This window comes from Rhinatrema bivittatum, chromosome 1, assembly GCF_901001135.1.
Source record: "Rhinatrema bivittatum chromosome 1, aRhiBiv1.1, whole genome shotgun sequence".
Taxonomy (NCBI): Eukaryota; Metazoa; Chordata; class Amphibia; order Gymnophiona; family Rhinatrematidae; genus Rhinatrema; species Rhinatrema bivittatum.
This window is the reverse complement of record NC_042615.1, coordinates 683,929,202-683,948,129: the sequence shown is the minus strand read 5'-3', so window position 1 is coordinate 683,948,129 and position 18,928 is coordinate 683,929,202. Positions and strand designations below refer to the sequence as shown.

Here is an 18,928-nt window from a genome sequence, read left to right as displayed (position 1 = left end):
CCCTGTTAAAAAATGTTATTATTGTAAAGTTTGTTGCTAAGTTATGTTACATTGTGAACCGAGGTGATGTTTTGTAAACGTGCCTCGGTATATAAAAAAACCCCTTAATTAAATAAATAAATAAATAAATAAATAAATAAATAAATAAATGTACTAGTCACTTATTAAAAGGGCATGCCCTCTATGTCCAGACACAAGTCCAGCAGTAAAATCATACCACATACAGCAAACACCAAGCTTTTAGTACAGTGCCTTACTCTCCACCCCAGAAGCTCTGGAGCCAAGGGCTGAATCATGCTCTTCTCCTCTCCAGCTTCTCACATGTATTAGGGTGCCATCCCTTCTATTATTAATGATCAACCCCCCTCTAACAGTTATAACTAATCCTAATCATCCAAACTATTCCCACATACTCACCAATAGTAATTCTTAGCAATTACGCTCAGTCAAGCCATAGTGAAAATATATTTTATATCAGCATAATTTTCACATCAAACTAGACTATGTTAATGAGAATATCTAATACAGAGAAAAAATATCTAATACAGAGAAATATCTAATACAGAGAAAAACAAACATTATTTCAAAGGTCCACCAGCAAATAGCTCTGAGAAAAATCAAACCTTGATTATATAGTAGACCTTGTCGGTTGCTCCTTGTGAAGGAGTGGCCCTGCTTCCCCAGGTATTGTAAGAGTACACTGCTAGAAGAAGGGAGGCAGGCTACTATTTTGTTTGCTGATTGAATGGAAGAATAAAGTTTAAGTTGCATGAAGAAAGGCTGGAGTCAGCGGGATTTCTGACTCCGGCCAGTGAAATTTGCTCGGCTATCCCACACTCCCACCTCAAATGCATCATAAGTCCCTATCCCACAAAATCTATTCAGACTTCTCTGTAATTTCTTGCATGCTCTTCTCCAGCTTTGTCACAAATACTAGTAGAAATTGAAGCCGCCACTGACACTTCCAGCAACCACTCCCCTCCAGGACTCTTGTGAACTCTGTTTCATGAAATGCCAATTTAGTCACCATACAAATGGCAAAGGCAGGGAGGAAGTAGTACGTCCAAGAACATGATTTTCCACGTCACCTGATAGAACAGCATAAATCTTGATTTCTTTTCCATTAGCGTGGCACATACCAGTGCCATTTCTCTTCACTCTGAAGCCACTTTCTCCGAGAAGTCACTGAACAGTAAAAATCTAGGACCCACATAATTCAATTTCTGCATTTGTCAGTAAGCTCTCAGAGGTTTCACCTTATCTGCAAAATTGAAGACTCTTTCCATTATTGGATGAGTACGGCTCCCTAGTTCACCTTTAGTTCCAATGCAGTGCACTTCAAACTGAATAGTTTGCTCAGTCCTATCCAACTTTAATTCCTTCACCAACCAGTTCTCAAAAACTTCTTTCAGTTTTGATTCTTGCACATTTTCTGTGAATCCCCACACTTTAATATTGTTTCTGCAGCTTCTATTTTTTTAATCTTCTAACTTCTCTTCTGCTTCCTTAACCATTGCTTCCAGAACAGCAATTTTTATTTTCCAGCACTTGCATACTAATGACTGTTTTAGTTACTCTGTCTTCCATGTATGTGACTTTCCAAGCAAAGTCTGAAAGTTTTATATCAACAGCCATATAGAAGTGCTTTTCTCTAGCATCCATTGCTGCATGAACTGCTTTAGATATTTCATGAATCATTTTGTCAGAGGTATTCCCAATTTGCTGTGTCAATTCCTTCGCCATCTTACCTTCACTCGCTTCGTCTTATCTTTCCCATGTTTAGATGGCTTAGAAGTCAAACCTGCTTCCTGTTTAATTATCCAACTGTCCATAAATTGTGTTGGCAGACTTTTTTTTTAAATAAAAAAATATGTACTGAAGCAAAGAAAATCTTCACCATAAAGGGAGACACACCCAGAGATCAAGGAGACAAATCCTCACTGCATCATGTGATCTCTCAACAATATGGGCCGGATTTTAAAAGCCCTACACGCATAAATCCCCAGGACGCGTATAAGTCCCAGGGCTTTACTAAAGGGGCAGTCGCGGGACAGGGGCAGGGGCAGAGGTCTCTGACACAGCAGCTATTGCCGCTATGCCAGAGGATCGTGTGCCGGCAGGCTGCCAGTGCACGCAGCATGCGCCTGGCCAGAGGCAGGCGCAAAAGGTAAGACAAACATCAGGGGGGATTTAGAGTAGAGCTGGGGGGGGGAAAGGTTAGGGGAAGGGGTGAGAAGGTCAGGCTAGGAGGAAGGGAAGTTCCCTTGCAGGCCGCTCCGATTTCAGAGCTGTCTGGGAGGGAACAGGGGAAGGCAGCGCGGCTCGGCGCGCGCAAGGTGCACAATTGTGCACCCCTTGCGTGCGCCAACCCCCGATTTTATAACATCCGCGCACCTGCGCGCACATGTTATAAAATCGGGCGTGCATGTGTGCGCTGGGTAGTGCGCACACATGTATGCATGTGAGCACCTTTTAAAATCTACCCCTATGGCTTTACTGTCAACCACGTTTTGACAGACCTTGAGATGATCCTTTCTAGTAATCTGTCTTCTGAGAATTTTCTTCTGCAGCTGAAAACTAAAGCTGAATGTGTAAACGACGGTCAGCAATGCTTTCCATCTACTTAATCAGTATGCCACGGTCAAGTTAGAGATCAATTGTGGGGGCAGTATTCTCTCCTTTCAACATTTTCCATAATACCTTGAGGTAACGGATCAGTCCTTGACTTACAAGATGCATCTTAAACAACTGGTAAGCAGAGTCCAGGCATGTGACAACTTGCTTCCATGCCTTGTCAGCATTAGATGAGGTGCTAGCTGTACTGTACTTTCCACAACAGCTCTAGTGTTGGTGTACTCTGGTAGGGTAAATATGTACCTGCTGGTGCAGGAGCACTCATACACAAAGTTGACAGGGTTCTCAACAATATAATATGGCTGATATCAAGATGTGTATATTCAACACTTAAACAACAGCTCCCAGTTGTCAAGAGAACTGGCACCCTTTGGCCAACCATCTGCATCTTTTGAGTTCTGTATCTGAAGGTCTTTCTCCTCATGCACTAGTATGCACTAGTGGCAAGTATGATGGGACACCAAAGCATGTAGCCAGAGAGAATTTATCCCAGAGCACTGTTTGAGATCACCTGACTGTTAACAGGATAGATTATCCTGGCTTTGCCTTAACCACCTCCACACAGGCTATGGACAATTTTGAACTATGGTTCTGTATGAGCTGGTCTGATATATCTAGATGTACAGGTGGGGCATCCAGGGCCAGTGCATCCCAATAGGTGAACTAGGTGGTTGCCTAGTGCGCCAGCCATTAGGAGATGGCAAAGAGCAGCCATGTGGGGCTGTGAGCAGAGCCCATCCCACTCACAGCCAAGAGGAGCAGCGAGTTGATGGGCTGCAAGCAGCACCCATCCTATTCACAGCCGAGAAATGCAGTCACTTGGTGGACTGCAAGCAGCACCCATCCTGCTTGCAGCCGAGAGAAGCAGAGTCTCAGCGGGCCACTGTTTGTGTGTGTGTGTGAGAGAGTGAGAGGGATTGCGTATATATGAGAGAGCAATGGTATTAGTAAGAGAGAGGGAGGGAGCCTGTGTATGTGAATGAGACAAGGAACCTAAGTGTGTGTAAGAGAGGGGGGCCTGTCTGAGTGAATGAGGTCAGTGCTGGAGCCAGGGCCTGGACAGGGGGGAAAGTGGAGGTGGGCACAAGGCAGAAGGTTCGCCTAGGGTGGCTTGCACTGACCTTGCACTGGCCCTGGGGGCATCCACGCAAACTCCAGACCATATTATGATAGAATACCTCTTTTTTTTTTTTTATTGTCCTGGTGATTTCCTCACATTTAATAATAAAACGAATTTGAAATATGAGGATGGTACATAATACACATTTTTTTGTTATGTGTCAAACCTCAACATTTGGACAGAGTAGTTCAGAATTTCTGCTAAAATTCTCATTTTAAAACATACATGTGGCAACTATAAGTTCCATAATGCTGAGCCCATTATAATTTCAGCTACTGGTGACTCCAGCTTTCAGCACTGTGCACCAAGCCAGGCTCCTCTTTCCTCTGGCGATGATAGGATAGCGCAAGAGATAAAAAGGAGACTGACAAGCAACACTGTGACTGTCAGCTGGCTGGACCTGTGGAAGTTTCAGCTTGTTGATGTTGGCTCTCTTGAAATTCTTTTTTTAGTTGAAACTGTTACTGGACAGTGGTCAGCTTCCTAGAAATATCTTTTACATTGCTGCCCACATGCAGTGCTTGTGAAAAGGGGCAGATCTTTGTATGTTTGAATGCAATTGGAACTGGAATTGAAATACCATGCAGAAATCTATCAAACTCCGTCTGTCATAATTAATTCTTTCCTCCTGAGATGCACTTCAGTTGGTATTTCCTCTTTCACTGCATATATGATACAATCAATGCAGTTGCTCATGATGGTTGGTCAGGAATTGTGAAAAGAAGGAAATCATCTATAGAAAAGTCATAATGGTAGAAAAATTTTGCGAAGACTGTGCACAATACCATCTCAGTATGTATAATGTGATACCTGAACCAATCTGCCTTCTGCAGTTAAGGAAAATGATGTTGTTAATTTTTATGTTCCTCGCTGGTAATGGACTACCTTACAATGGCTGAGTTTCATCACTCTTTTGAGTACTTGGACATAGAAATAACTAAGAAAATTGCACAGTGCTGAACAGTCAGCGACCATAGGTTAATGAGATTGGTAGGCCGAAGCAAACACTGGTTAAGCATGCAGAGGTTCGAAATGTGCAGCAGAATCTTTAAAACCAGGGACAGTAACTTTCAAAGCAGTGCACGTAGACGCATGTGTGTTGGCACGTGCCAAATATGTGCCCATTTTATAACCTGCGTGCACATTATAAAATAGCCAGGGCATGCACACATGTATGCACAGTTTTAAGTGTGTGTGCGCTCAGCCGTGTAAATCCGGTTTCTAGTGCATAAGCCAGGGTATTTTAAAACTGGCACGCATCCAGGCCATGACCAGTTTCACCAGTTCATTCACCAGTTTGCCCAGTCTACAGTTAGGTCCTCCAAACCCCCTTGGTTTAATAGCTGGCACTCCCCCCAGTTACTGCAAACCCTTTAAACCCCCCCTGAAACAGCTTTTTTGTTTTTTTAAACTTACACCTCCTCCATAGCAGAAGTAAACTTACGCAGCAGTAGACCTGGGTGCGTCCCGGGGCACATAAGTATTTACCCACACATCTCTTGGCCACGCCCTGAGATGCCCACATCCTACCCAGACCTTGCCACTTTTTGAAATCGAGTGAGATTTGTGCGTTGTGGGAGATCCGCGCTCCTCTGGGTGGCTTTTAAAATTCAGTCGGCACCCCCAAACCTAACTAGAGCACGCATCCCCCAATTGCCGGGCCTTTAAAATCTATCTCGTATTTATTTCAGAATTAAATTGAGGAATTATACAAGGAAGAAAGGAAGGCTACTGTAGCATATAATATTCTGCTTTTTTTTTTACAAGGGACTAGCTGACTTGTTTTCTTCATTCTTGAACTAAGAGCCATGAACCCTTACACTATACCAATATTGTCACTGCAATTTTATGCATAGGATGTGCATATTTTAATGCTAAATTCGGAAAAAACAAGTTTATGAAATGCGTTTGCTTTGAAGGAATCGCACACAGTTTACAGCGGTTTTTGTAAAATGAATGCAGTGGCTACAATACTTGTGGAATTCTTTTCATTTCTTTTTGCCAAACATTTTTTGTTTGAGAAGAAAAAGATGTCTATCTGCCATTTCCTTATTTTTTTCAGGAAAGCTAAGGGTTGTTGACTTCCTCTCCCCTCCCTTCCTTCCTTCTTTCCGAAGGTACTCATCTGAAAAAAAAAAAAAAAGAGAGAACCAAATGACTGTTCCTGTTCTCTTTCTTAAGTCACTTTTATTTGCTGTCCCTGCTAGCTCCTTTAATTCACTGCAACATCCATGTTACAAGAGAGCGAGATAAACTGAAGAGCAGGTAGGAAACCTGGGGCAGCTTCATTGGTTGCTAGGGGAATCAGCTTTATTTAAAAGTACAGGTTATAAAAAATATGGTGAATGCAAATATATGGTACATCGAACCATATAGAAGGCTAAAGTGTTTGCTGATTTTAGGGATGCTGCAAACTGATGCAATTACCTCTATTTATTTCTTTGTATTTAGTTGATTGATATTTCGCTTTTTCAGGCACTTCAAAGCAGATTACGTTCAGGTTTGGTTTTCTAACATGCTGTAATTTGTTAGGAATAAAAGGCTGGCACCCAAACATTTATCAGTCGGCATGCTCATGTCAGTACCTTAGCATGACATGAATTTGAAAATGGAAAGTTACATTAAATCACAAATCAACGTTTTTCCTGCAGCCACTGTGGTTCACCTACAGGAGAGGCTGGAGAAATGCTTCAGAAGCCTGCAAACAATTTGCAAACATCCATCCTTGGAAACAGGGCAAGGCATGCATTCTGACAGAAACTTGCAGCTTCGTAGCAGCATACCTACAAGAATTTTTTCCTGGTGCTCATGACCCAAAAGGCATTTCATTTTAAACAAAAGCATAATTAATTAAGCTGGTACTTATCTGACTCATTAAGGACTGGAGTTTCAGTCAGCAATGTGTTTCTTGTTCGAGAATAAATTATCTATACCATGTAAGGTGGGGTACAGTTGTCCGTTTGCTGGCGGCTGGAGGCTGTATTTAAAGAGATCTAATAGCAAATGACAGAAACAGAAGGGATTATACGCCCATGTTAGTGAAATTATGGGCCAGTGCCTGCTTACAAAAAAACCTTTTGATTCATAATCAGTTTTTTAAGCTATAGCAGAGCCAGTTTGGGTAAATCCTTTCAAAATTAAAAATATATAACTTCAAATAGTAGGATGGGTACATATATTCAAGTGGGGGTTTTTTTCTCCATGGTGAACAATTGCATGAAAAACATTAAAGTGTATTTTAAAAAAACAAAACAAGCACAGTTTAATGAAAATGTAAGTGGAACCAAAAGTCATATTTATGTTAAGGTTAATTGGCCTTCATTTAACTTCAGTTTGGAAATGTGTTTACTTCCAAACAGCAGTAATCTTCCAAAGGTTGAGGATTTTATTGTAACTGGGGCTTCATTCTTCTTTTACCTCCAAAAACCAAGAGAAACATGAAAGCAGTTTCAAATGCGGAGACCTGCACTTTTTAACTTCCATAATGTAAACTTTAATTGAAATATGTTAAGTGTTTTGGCTAAAATATCAATACTTCACTTCAACACTGGACCCAGTCTATTCCACTTTATTCATCCCAGCAGACAAAGGGCATCACAAATATTTTCTGAAAGTGATCTGAATGTGAACTTTACTGAGCTGGACTGACTGTGTTAAAAGGGGAAGCCTGCTTTCTTAGATATGCACAATGACAAATCATCATGTTTGTGAATCTTAAAATAAGTGTAGTGAGCAATTAACATGTGTGTTCTCTTCTACCACAATTGCCATCCAAGCTTTAATTAGTACTAGGAAATATATATCTATACATGTTAATTTTTGTTTTTTGGGAGAGTAACCTTACAAGCTTGATGATTATTATCAGGGTTACAGAGGCAAAGAAAGAATACTAAATATGATTGGATAAAAGGAGAATAACTGGAAAGCGAGGCCAATATGTGCGCCTGTGCTAGTATTTTATATTATTTGCACAAGTGCGCGCGCATTATACAAAATATGCTTCTTCGCATGTACGTGTGCCCCTAATTTTAAGCATTTGCACAAGAAATGACAATCGTGTATTATTTCTTAGCCTCTGTTGGCTTTTATTTATGCAAGCCAGCACGTCTTGTAACACGCGCACGTGCAGGAAATGATCAGTTTCACCAATTAGTCCACCAGTTTGTCCTGTCTCTCTTTAGGTCATCTTGACACCCCCCCCCCCCCCTACTTATTCAGCCTGCACTCCTCCCTGTTTACCCTGACCCTTCACCCAGTCAGAAATTGGCTATTGTGAGGGTCATTTTGACTTACTTCTGATAAATAGCAGAAGTAAATGCGCGCTGGTAACAGCTGTACGCACATCACTTGCGCTGGTTATAAAATAGCAACTTATACTTTTAACTGCTGGCCCCGCCTGGAACGTCCCTGCCCTGCCCCGTCCTGTCCCTTTTTTAAGTGCACCAATTTATTTGCGCTCCAGTATTTGAGCGAGTTTATGAGAGGTTTATAAAACATGGACACAATATGCACGCATCTCTGCCAATTTTTGCGCATGTATCTCTTTTAAAATTCACCATATAGAGTGTAAACCATGTGTGTATTGTACTTCGGGTAGAAATGTTATATAAGTGCAATATTCTTATGACTGATAAATAATTTTACAAAAACGGAACTTATTTTTCAATAATATTTCGTGCAAAACATTCAAGAAACTGTGTGCCCTGAAGGCGAAACAGGTGAACAATTCAAAGTCCAACTTGAACCAGGTGGATTTCAGCCTGGTTTGGGTGCAATAGAAATTCAAATTTCTCCAGATCCACTGGACAAATCCATCAGATTTTTCCTGGTGGATCTAGGGAAAGCCCAAAGAAAATCTAATCTGTACAATCTGAAACCAATTCAAAAACAATCTTCTTTGCTACTTTGGAAAACACCAAGCAAATACACTTGAGTTTTCAAAGGTCTGAGGCAGATTTTCAAACCCGCTCCAGATGTTGCACATTGTTCCTTAAAAATAAAATAAATAAAATAAAGGTGCATTGAGCTGATTTTATGAACTTGTAAAATGTTTCACATTAAGTGAATTATTCTAAAGTTGTTTGTACTTCTCTAGCCAATTTCTATCTTTTATGTAACCATTTATTTACTTTCTACAGCCCTTACATGGCAGAAAATCCTTACTGAGTACAACAAATTAACTAAGTTGAATTTCTCCTGTGATCTATGATTAATGTATGAAAGGCATATGTAAGAGGTTTATACTTAGTCTTTCACTGTCAAAGCACAGCTGAATCATTATAATTGTGATACTCCAATTTCAGGTCAGGTCAGCTTTAACATTGCTGTACATAATCTATTTCTTCTGATTCACATACTGGATATTGACTGCTAGTGCAAGATCTCCTAAAGTACAAGGAATATCATTCAGGTCATTATATTCTATTTTTTTAAATTCAGCAATAAATGGCTTAGCATCCTTTAAAAGGAAACACTAGCAAACCAAATACTAATAAATCAATTTCTGATAAGTCAAAGATGTTTATATGTGGAATTTAACTTGTGGAAAGTAAGTCCCAGGCTACAGGGTATGAATTGGTTAAATTCCAATGTCCCATCAAGGACAGCAGCATGAAGACTATTTTTACCCCTGCCACTGGATGTCACTGCCATGCATGGTTCACAGCCAAGACTGCTGTGAAACTGCAGAAACTTTGCATGAAAACTGCAGAATCATCAGGGTATTTTGCTTTAGGTTCATTTAAAGAAAACCACAGAAAAAATGTTGAGACCACTGACTATCTGTAATTGTTTTGATGTGTGTGTGAAAAGACACAGGGCCCTAAGTAGCATTACAGTTTATTGGTACACTAAGGCCCTTTCATATGAACTTGGGGTAAAAGCGTCCTGTTCACAAAGATCCTAGTATGAATGCTAACTCAGTCTCATAAGACAGTTTGTACGCATGAGCAAATGAAGGAATGTCAGATGCAAATTAGGCTTTAGTGAGAAGTGTAGAAAATAGCGTGCAATGTTCTCCTCCACCTGTTATTCACAAAGGTCTAAAAGTGAACACCTGCCTCCATCTAGGTGACATCTCTTTAACTTGCATGCTATTTTAAGGGCTTAGCCAACAGAACAACTTCTGGGTTTCAAGATACAGCAGCAGATGTGGCTGCCGGAGCAGATGAAGAAAGGAAATAGAGGACAGGAGAGAGATGGAGGAGACAGAGTGAGAAAGAAAGGAGACCAGAGAGAAGAGAGACAGAGAGGTAGAGGGGACAGAGGGAGAAACAGAGAGGAGAAGGAATATGGAGGGTCAGAAACAGAGGAGGAGGTAAAACCTGCCTTGAGTCAGAAGAACAGCAGAGAAAAGCAAAGAAGCAACTGAAGTCACAGATCTTTCCGCTCTTTTGTCAAAATGCCCATTTAATGTCCTGTTTATTTATGTTTAATGTATTTTATTGTCCCATGAGCAAGTCTAATGCTGCTGATGTCTGATGTTACTTTTTTACAAAAGCCTTTGCTGCCAAAGATTTTCTTCTGGCGCCTGTCCCACAGATCTCAGTGTAGTTTTCCTTATCACTTTCAGAATGTGCTTGCTTTCTTCTGCAGGGGCATGGTTGTAGGACTGCTTTCATAAGGTACAGAGCATCTTGCTCCTTTTCCTTTGCCAGCTCCTCTGTACTGTCTTCCTCCATCTTTTCCTCCTCTTCCACCTTCACAAACATATGATGCAAGTGCTGTTGAAAGTCCAGGCTATATTAATTTCTCCTTCCTTGGTTTTCCCCCATCCCTGCAGCCCCCTGCTGAGCTGTCCATCTGGTGTCAATGGGCCTGACCCGGGCCACGTGGACCATCTGCACCCCTCTGTTCTAACTGCTCTTGTCCCATCAATTCTTCCTCCCTCTCTGCACTGTAGTAGATTTCCTTTTGTAGTCTCCACTCTCTCCTGGTTCTAAAACCTTTCCCCTTTTCCTCTCTGCTACACGCTCCTGTATCATGAGTTACCTCTCTTGATCCTTCCACACCCACCCAGTCCTTGCCCCTTCCATTCCTCATTCTCTCATCAATCTCATGTTCCCACTCCTGCTCTTTCTAGAGCCTCACTGCTACTGAAGACAAATGGACAGAAATATGCGCTCACTCACCCACCCTCTCACTTGCAGACTTGAATAAAGGACAAAGGAAAGGTAATACACAAAAGGAGTGCAAGACACATCACAAGCCATGGGGACATCTGATTTCTCTCTTCTGGAACTCTCTGCTCTCTTTTAGTTCCTGTCCTGGGATTGAGTTGGTCTTCATCTCCTCCCCTCAGCACTGACAGCCGGCCCCATATGCCCAATGAAGGGTTTTTTTTTACAGGTTTCAAACAAGGGAATTAAGCAGGCTCAGTGTAACTGATAAATGCTATTTTTGTTCCAGGTGCATGCTGTTTAGTGCTCAGATAGACATAGACATGGCGACACGCACAAAGCCCCGGGACACGCATATGTCCTGGGGCTTTGTGAAAGGGGCGGGGCGGGGTGGGGTGGGACTGAGGCCTCCGGCACAGTGGGCGTGCCGGGGGATCGTGCGCCGGCACTTGGCCGGCGCGCGCAACTTACGCCTGCCCAAGGGCAGGCACAACTTGTGAAATAAAGGTTAGGGGGGATTAGTTAGGGCTGGGAGGCGGGTTAGGTAGGGGAAGGGAGGGGAAGGTGGGTGGGCAGAAGGAAAGTTCCCTCCGAGGCTGCTCCAATTTTGGAGCGGCCTTGGAGGGAATGGGGAAAGCCATCAGGGCTCCCCAGGGCTCTGCGCACGCAAGGTGCACTAGTGTGCACCCTCTTGCGTGCGCCAACCCCGGTTATAACATGCGTGCGGCGGCCGCGCATGTTATAAATTTGGGCATACATTTGTGCGCGCCGGGTAGCGAGCACAAATGTACCCCGTGTGTGCGTAGGTTTAAAAATCCGGCCCATAGTGTTGGACCCCCATAGTTTTTAGCTTAGTGAGAATGTGCATTGTTAAGGCTAATTTTTAGTTCATGCATTAAAATACTTAAAGGTGAATTTTGAAAGTGATATGTGCACCAAAAATGGGAAATGCACATGTATGTATCTCTTATTTGCAGCCGGTCGATTGTATAAACCTGCCATGTACACGCCCAAGTATCGATGCGCAAATATCTCGCATCTAGAAAAAACGGGGCAGAATAGGGGTGGGTCATTGGCTTTCTGGGGTGGCGCCCAGAGAAATGCTCGTATGTAGTGAAGCGAACGTGGTGCACCTCTGGTTCATTTCAGCACAAATTTACTTCTGCTATTGATCCTAAGGAGTCTGAATAAAATTATTTATAGCCACATATGAATTACTTGAAGGGTCTGGGTAAACTCGGGGGAATGCAGGCAAAAGATCTAGGGTGGACCTGATGACCTAGGGATTGACTGGGCAAGCTGGTGGATGAACAGGTTAAACTGGTTAATTCCTTCACACGTGCAGGTTATAAAAATGTCCTGGCTCTTGAGTGTAAATGCTGATGATTCCTTGCTGGATGTGTAAATGCTTAAAGGTAGGGGCACACATACACGCACTAAGCCTATTTTATAGCATGTATGCATAATTGTGCAGAAGATTTCAGCAGTTGTGGCCACATGCCCATATACAAGTATATATTGGTGCTCGCGCACTCATTCTAAAGTTAGCATCATAGTGCACCGCCAGGTAAGTGACCTTTCAGCATGCACATTCGAATTCTTAGCAAGGGCACACTAAATACATTTTAGCACAAATGTTAGTGCATAGGGTCCATAATGCCATTTCAGATACAGATGATGGTGTTTAGAAAATCTGGTAAAAATGAAACAAAAACTCTGATATATTCTCCTCCGTTGGTAGCAAGGTGGTACTTTTTCAAACCCATACATGAATCCATCGCTTGTGTATTTCCACGAGTCAAACATTATTTAAGGTTTCTTCCAGGCTTGGGATTCCTAGGTCCATCCTAGACCGGTGACTAGGTATGTGCACATATATTTTCGTGTGAGCAACAATTTTTTTAAACCAACAATTTAGGGCAGATTTTAAAAGCACAAAAATGGCCAGAATGCACGTAAGTGAGCTACATGAATTTTAAATAGCCAGGAAGGGTGTGTGTACATTAATGTATGTGCACCCAGAAAAGGGGCAGGGCATGGGTGTTCCAGGACTGATGTGTGTAGCCTCTAATTTTCATCAGCCAGCACATGTAACTTTGCTACAGCTCCTAGTTGAGAGAGAGAGAGAGAGACTCTTTGTAAGGCTCAGTCTGATACGCTATATATGGACCATTGTAAGGGGCACTTTGATTCAGGGTGAGTTTTCAGGAGGTGGGTTGGGGTGGGGGAGTGGTGTTACAGGCACATTCAGAGGTATCCATTGTAAAATTGACATCATTAAAGAATTTTAGTCCTTATAAGCGATGAAAGGGAGCTCTCACTCATATGCACAGTCCTTTTTTGAGCACAAGTATTAGTGTTGCATTTCTGTTTTTAGCACAAAGAAAAAACATTTTTTTTATTTATGAATTTTCACAGTACAAGAATTACTAAAATATCTTGTTAGCAATTACAGAGCATATACATCAATAGTTAAGCCAATAAAATATGTTAACAGGAAAAATAAATTGATGCAAATGGTCCTCTAACCACAGGAAAATAGAGAATCTTTCCTAGCTGAAAAATGAGCAAATTTTCTGAATTGTAATTTACCACTTAAGTAAGACACAATAGAATCCCCTTCTAAACTATTTAACCAGATCTAAGTTTCCAAGGAGGTTTCTCAGCTGTTCCGGATCCAGAAAAGAATAATCTTTCCCCCCATATTTGATTACACATCTACAGGGGTACTTTAGCAGGAAGAAACCCCCCTTATCAACTACTTTTTTTAAAGGCCAAAAATTTTTTTCTGCGATTCTGAGTATTTTTTTTCTAAATCTGGGAAGATCCAAACTTTCTGCCCATTAAATGTTTTCATTCTGTTTCGGAAAAATAACTTCAAAATGTATCGTTATCAGTTATGAAGGCAAATTGAATTAAGAGAGTACCTCTATTTTTAATCTCAAGTTCTTCTTGAGACTTCTGCAGCAAATCTGATATATTAATTGATATATTTGCCTGATGTTCCTTCTCCGTCACTTCCTTCTCTCTATCAGTAGCTATTATTTTTTCTTCTTGACCTTTTCTCTTTAATCCTATATAGAAAGCCCTAACAATTACTGGGTATCCTTGATCAGGTATGTTAAGAATTTTAGTGGCGTAAGATTTAAATAATTCAATTGGACCAATATAATCAGAGATAGGAAAATTAGTTATCCTTAAATTTAATGCTCTGACAGTATTCTCCAAACTTTCAATCTTTCTTTGAAGTACCATTTCATTCTTTATCTGATGTTCTTGAATATTTTCTATAGCCTTAATGCGGTTATCTATATCACTGATCTTCTCCTGTTGATCTTCTATCTTAGCTACATTCTCTTTTAAGGAAGTATTTATTTGCCTAACATCTTCAGTTAAGTTGACTATAAGAAAGTCTAGCTTGGCCATATAGTTCCATAATGTTTCTAGAGTTATATTAGCAGATTTTAAAGCTATAACTCTAGAAGGATCTGATTTTGAGGAATCAACAACATTAATCTTAGGAATCTTAGGTGTACTTGATTCCCTAGGTGCTATTTGAGATCTTCCACCCCCACTTGATTCAAGTTCAATAGATACTTGAGAGAATATCCCTGTTTGTGCAATTTAGCACAAAGAAAGATTTATATGAGCGACCATGTAAAACCTGTGAGCAATGCTCCGACATGTATGAACAATTGCTCTCTTGCTCAGCATAGAGGAAACTATGGACCCAAATCCAGGACTCCTGCACCCAGCAGGGATTTGCATGAAGGTTATGTTTCTAATGATTTATGTACAATTTATGTATGATTTTATTGTAATCCACACTTGGCAATTTTTTAATGGAAGAAGTGGACTATAAGCTGTTTTAATAATAATAATAATAATAATAATAATAATAATATTTTTGGGGCATATTATTTTAGTGCTAAAAACCTTACTAAATTGTGAATAAAGTATAGTGCACAAAAATGACCGAAAAGCCCTTTTCTGAAGACAGTGAGCTTTAACCAAAAACATTTGGAGAAATCATCACAATTTTTAAAAGACAAGATGTAATGCTCACGGAAAAAGTGGACCATTGGTGCTGTGGTGTGATTGGCCCACACCAACAGCTGGCGGAGAAGCCCTGTGGTGGGACTGGCTGGAACTTTGCCTATAGCAGTTGAGCCTTTGGGTTCTGGTGACCGGCAAGTTTTAGGCGGGTCCCTGGGGCAATCAAGGTATGAGAATCCCAAGTCCAGGTTTCCAAAGCAAAAGGTGAGGTCCAGGCAGCAATCTGGGAAGGTCAGAGTCCAAGCAGGTTTAGAATCTATGAAGTCAAGCTGAGGGAAAACAGAAAGAGACAAAGAACATGACAGACAAGACAAGACTAGGGGAAGGCATGAACAAGGCAGGAGCACAGGAAAATGAAAACAAGGCAGGAACAATATGCAGGAGAAAAGCAGCATGCACTGGGATGCAAGGCACTCCAGGAGACCTGTTACTGAGTCAGCGTTCTGAGGCATCTTATATATGGAAGACCTGTGATGTCATCAAAGAGCGTCGCAGGGACCTCTCTCACCACGGCCCCTTTAAGAGCGTACGAATTATGTACGTGCATGCCTAGAGAGAGTTAGAGAGGAAGTTGCAGGTGGCGGTATGCTGGAGGCGTTTGAGCCACATCAGGAGAGGACTACAGCTTGGTGATGGAGGTGGGCATGGCAGCTTGCGGGGTCGACCCACGGGCTGCACAGCGTAACACAAGAACTCTCAAATCAATTTCCTGACTTAATGTTAGCATCTAGATTGTAAGAAAATAAGGATGTCATACTGAAAATTATATAAACCAATGAATTAAAGTAAAAGCACAGGGGGCAATTTTCAAAAGGATTTACACGTGTAAATGTAACTACAATTGTAGCAATTTTCAAAAGCCATTTCCTCAAATAAAGTGCACTTATGTGAGTAAATCCCATGGATAATTCAATGGCATATATTGTAGCAATTTTCAAAAGCCCACTTACTCAATGTGCATTTAGTGGTATAAAACTGGGTTTTACTCGAGTATATGCTTTTTAAAATCAGGCCCTTTCAGTATTAAAGGGGTTGTTTTTTTTTTTTTTTTATGAAACATGTAATTTTTTTCCTTTCCTCCTCTCTATATTCCTACAGCTTTGGTTGTGCATTTTGTGGACAAAGGATTAAGGATTAGCTATTTACTAAGCCACATTAATGACTGATTTCAGCATAACTGTCATTTCCTGATTCAACACCCCATTTACTAAAAGGCATAAAGCCTTTAGTGAATCCTGTGTTAAATCTGGTTTTGGTTACAGTATGACACTCATGAATTTCCGCTATCGTAACACAATTACCCAGATAAGGCTTTATTACCAGAAGGCCTGAAAAAAGTCACAATCCTTCAACCACTCCCCAAATGTATTTATTTTATTTATTTTATTTACTTATTTATTTAAAACTCTTGCATACTGCCTTCTGGTCAATAGACCAATCAAAGCTATGCATAACAATTAAAAACACAACAAATAAAATAAAGGTGTCCAACTGAAGAGAGCATCTCAGGTGAGAAATCTGGATGTTATGCTTAAGTTAGATTTATCTTTACAGATCCAAGTTAAGGTTGTTTTCATTTAAAACTGCGAATGTTTCTTAGTCTAAAGTCATTACTGAATCCATATAATTTCTGGGCCATCTTTCAAGCATTTGCCCTGACTGGCCTAGATTATCGCAACTCATTGCACATGAACTTACTGGCAAATGTATCATCTCTGGTTTGAGTCTAATGGCCATATTACACCAGTTCTTTTCTCTCTTTTCAATGGTTTCTCATCCAGTGGAAGATTAAGTACAAAGTAGTGATGTTGATACATAAGCTCAATGTTGCCTCTCCCTGGATATGTGTCACATTGTGTATTTACAACCCTTTACGGACACTGAGGTCCCTTCCCGATGCATCGATCGCCTTTCTGAAACTGTGAAAGGGCTTTTTCAGTTGAAAAGCCTATACTATGGAATTTCCTTCCGGAACATCTGTGCCTTACAAAACATGTACTGTAAGCTGCCTTGACCCTTGGAGAAGGCAGCACATAAATTTTAAGATAAAAATAAATAAAATGTACTGCGTCATTTAAAAAGCAGTTGAAAACTTTCCTGTTCGGGCAAACTTCTGACATACCCCATTACACTCCAGGAGGAAATCTGCACTATTGCGCAATGCAGAATTTGTGCAGAATTCCCCCGGTGCAGATTGTACCTTGGTACCTTGGTAATGCAGCAAAGACCGGGCTCTAGGAGCCTGCTGGAAGAGGAAGCACTACTGCAGCAGTCCCATGAAGCGTGTGGGCTCACATGAGCACATCAACATGAAGAGCCAGGCTCCAAGAACCTGCTGGAAGAGGAGGAACCAGCGCCTGGTGCCACTGTTGGCGGATGACTTTGCATGAAGAGCGGCCCACTGTGAGCATGGCAATACAAAGAGCCCCCTCCGTGAGCCTGCAGGAGGAGATAGTACAGCTGATATCTGGCTCTTCATAAGAGTTAGGCTCCATGTGCAGAAGGATGACTCAGGAGGAACTAATGCAATGGAGCCAGCAAACACAGGAAAGCCTTACTGTGAAGACAGGAAAGTGTGTGCCAGGAAGCTAGACCCTGTTTCAGGGTCCTCAGCTAGCCGCCACCTGCCTTGATTGTTCTCCAAAGCAGTCCACTTGTGGGCAAGGGTTGAGCCTCGGGGACTGGGGGAAGAGAAGAGAAACGGGGGAGAGGCAGCAGGGTAGTGGGTGTCGAGCCTGGGTTGAGTGGGGGGTGAGTGTTGACCCTGGGGTGAATGAGGTGGGGTGAGAGCTGGGGGTTGGTTGTTGAGCATCAGCAGGGGAGGGTGAGTTGGAGATTTACCCTGGTGGGTAGAAGAGAGATCTGGGGTGGGGATGAGCTTGGGTTGGATAGAGAGACCTGAGGAAGAAAGGGGAGAGTCTGTTTGTGGGAGAAAGAGAGGTGGAGGAGAGAGCTAGGGGAACTGATATCTAGAGATGAGGGCCTGTGTTGCGCGCCCAATCCACACCCGGCCCGCGCATGGGCCTGCTCACCTCACTAGCTCCTCTGCAGGTCATGGGTCGGCCTTCCCAGCGACAGCCACGAGCAACTCCAGGCCTCGGTGTCCTGCGGCGGCGGTCGCTGGGCCTTCCACTGCACACCAGACCTCACGCCACAGTTCAGTATCCTCGGTGGCGTTGGCCATGCCCCTACATGCGCGCGGGCGGACCGCCCAGCCTCGTGTAGGGCCAGGGACGGGTTCCAGCTCCGTGGCGTGCCGATTGAATGTATGATATAAGGAAGTCCCTGCCTGCACTTCCTTGCCTTGCAATCAGGTCGGCACTGTATTTGTACTCGTTTGCCTCCACGTTCACAGTCTTGTTCCAGCCTTGTTCCAGCGTCTGTTTGTCCTGTCTCCCCAGGTAGAACCCTCGGACTGTCTCTCTGGTAGTGACCTCGCCTGTTCCTTGACCATTCTGCTCACTGCCTGGATCCTGATCTCTGCCTGCCTTGAGACCTCGTCTGACCTCTGGAACTTGGCCTCTGCTTCGTTGACTACTCCTCGGACTGATCCTCGGATTCTGACCCCGGCTGCCATTGACCACGTCTCCTGATTCTGGCTCTGTCCCTTGCCTTGTCATCGCCTACGCTGTACTGGCCTTCCTTGGCTCTCCAGACCTACAGCCTAGTGACTGACCGCGCTCCCTTGCTGCTCGTGGGCATGCCTCTCTACTACCTCTCCTGGAGACCCTGCGAGGCCCACCTAAGTCCAAGCGGCCTGGGTCCCTACGGACTCCACCTGGGGGGACCGCGGGCTTCCAGTGGTGGAGCTCATTCTAGCCTCTGTCTCCTCCAGTGCTCCGCCCCCTGGGGGCAGGTGCTTCCTGGTCCCTACCAGGGAGCCGTTCTATACTGCTCGAGGACAAGGGTCCACCTCCAAGCACAACAGCCTGGGCATTATAATGTACTTTTACAGAACTCCTGAGGGAATTCTGCATAAAAAAATGTAGAATTCTGCATA

The 18,928-nt window shown here is 42.5% G+C and overlaps 1 protein-coding gene across 1 annotated transcript in view; it reads left to right on the top strand.

Annotated features, from left to right (window-relative positions):
- The first annotated feature begins 5,907 nt into the window (after window positions 1–5,907).
- Window positions 5,908–18,928, top strand: part of ZNF366 (zinc finger protein 366) — a 139,638-nt gene continuing 126,617 nt past the window's right edge. The window contains exon 1 of the mRNA XM_029574683.1: window positions 5,908–6,019. The gene's annotated coding sequence lies outside the window, so the exon portion shown is untranslated. The remainder of the gene's footprint in view (window positions 6,020–18,928) is intronic.